We start from the raw sequence: 2436 nt of genomic DNA on the forward strand, positions 1-2436 counted from the left end.
TACCTTATTGTCTTGGGGTTACTCAGATTTGTCAAGCTGAAAAGGAAATTCTCATTTTTGTAGCTAGTTGCTTTTCGTTTTGCTCTTTTTGTAGCTTATTGAATTGTCTTTATATAGTATAGTGTCACTTCAAGTCATATCTTTTTCTTTTATTTTTTTCTTTTGAGGCAGATAATGCTTAATAATATGATGAAAGTGTTAAGTTATAATAACCGGAAATAAATAACCTTGAGGGAAATTGTCCTCCTCTATGAACTTATAAGCAAGGCCGCAACTAGTGTTTAAGGCTTTAAGCTATGAGTTCAATTGAATTCAATAACTTTGATTCAAATTCTGTATTTATCTTAAGAGATCTATTTAATATATACAAATAATTAATGAAGAACCTAGCAATTTAAAAATGGTAAAATCCCGAATCCATAAATTTCAAATTCAAACTCCATCTCTAAGACATTAAGATGTAACATTACAAGTGTACATTTGATCATTTATTCTAAGGTGTTCCGTTCGAAAAAAGAATAATATAATTTAAACAAGATAAAAAGTAGGACTTTAAAATTATTAAGATATAACATATATATCCCTAATAATGTTCATACACATCTTTGTAAATCGACTTAACCTAAAATTAATAAAATTCTCTATGCTATTAATGCACAAAGTATAATTAAACTACTCATACTGCGAAGTCACGATATATTACCATAAAACATTACTACTCCTACTACTTTTGAAAAGGACGGATAGAAGAAGACGACGACAACGTAACAATCCTTGACAATATCATGTTGTATTGTTGTTCATTGGAGCCAAATAAGCAAATTTAAAATTTGAACTTTTAAAGCACGTATAGTCTACGTTTGAAAATTGGAACCCAAAATGTTAAATTTTATTAGTTATTCATATGACACAAAGTCAAAGGTTGTCCAAATGTTTGTCGTCCGAGAGAACGTCCCTTTAATTTAACTTCATTGACAAAAAAATTGTTCCAAGTTTTTCTATTGGTAAAGAAACCCTTTTTCGATCCGATCTCTCTCCTACTAACTTTGACAATTTTAAAAAAGAATTTGACTTTGTTGACACAATTAAAAAAAATGGAAATATTAGCTTGTAAATATTTCTTTTTTAATATTTACGGTTAATATTTTTTAGTTAATTTTCTTATAGTGAACATTTGTGCGTATTACTACTTTGCTAAACGTTAAAAGATAACATTCAGCTTACAGCTTGTTGGGATGGTTGTTACCTATTATATCGTATCATATTGTTACTTTATAACATTGATTGTTACTTAAATTCTATGGTATCGTATTGTATTGCAAATTTGAATTCATTATTACATAACAATAAAAAGTCTCATTTTATGTGACGACTCATTTAATGTTATCGCCTCTTTTTCTCTTTCAACATTTCATCCTTACGATGGAGGAGTTAGGCACGACTCCAACCTGCATATACCAAAAATAACAATTACACGGAAGAGGATATAGACCTTAGCCTCTGTTACAATGTGCGAGTTGGACAGATCCCCCTTGTTACAAAATTGTTTAAACCAGTTAGGATTATGAGTAGCCAATCTACAAGTAAAAATGACTTCTATATACAGAGAGATAGGAACAAAAAAAGTAGCATAGTTAGCAATCATTGTATATAAACTTATTTCTCTTGCGTCTGAACCTGAAGTTTGGAATTTCATCATGTTTTAACTTCGGTGCAGCTCTAACTTTTGTGTGCAGCTCTAACTTTTGAAGGAAAAGAAAGAGTTTCGTTGAAGATAGTCAAGGTTTTGGTTTCTCTTCTCCAATATTGGCAAGTAGATTTGTTGTAGTGTTGCCCTCTCATCATCGCCTCGATACCTTACGTTTATCCTCATTTTGCCTTTGCTAGTTACTTATTAATCGTATTTTATCATTCACCCTATCTTTGTTTTATAATAATTCTATTATTACCCTGCTTTTCTTTATAATATAATAGATTATTCTTCAGATTGCTATTGTATAACATCATGCAGTGATGGAAAGTGATACAACTCATCCAAACATTGTATTCGTCAAAACAATATAGTACAATACAAATTATACATTATGAAATAATATGTAACAAAAACAATTCAAACAAGCGGTTAAGATCAGTTTCATTTCTCTGTTAATGAAAGTTGTTCGGATCAACTAGTACTTACAATTCATTTGCAAAATTGAGTGTTGGTCAAAGCAAATTTGACACTGTTTCTTCCCATTATTAGTTTAGCTTTAGAACGACAGGTAATACGTTAATTGGGGGAAAAAAGACATGCACAAATAGACGAGTTAGCACAAAGTTCGAATTTTTAACAAATCTAAAACTGGCCCATGTCATACCTAATCCTCCATTTGTGTTGGAGATTAATCCAATCCTCAAGTGCCTTTTTACGTGATTGTTGTCATGGCCTATCATATC

This window comes from Lycium barbarum, chromosome 11, assembly GCF_019175385.1.
Source record: "Lycium barbarum isolate Lr01 chromosome 11, ASM1917538v2, whole genome shotgun sequence".
In the NCBI taxonomy this organism is placed as follows: Eukaryota; Viridiplantae; Streptophyta; class Magnoliopsida; order Solanales; family Solanaceae; genus Lycium; species Lycium barbarum.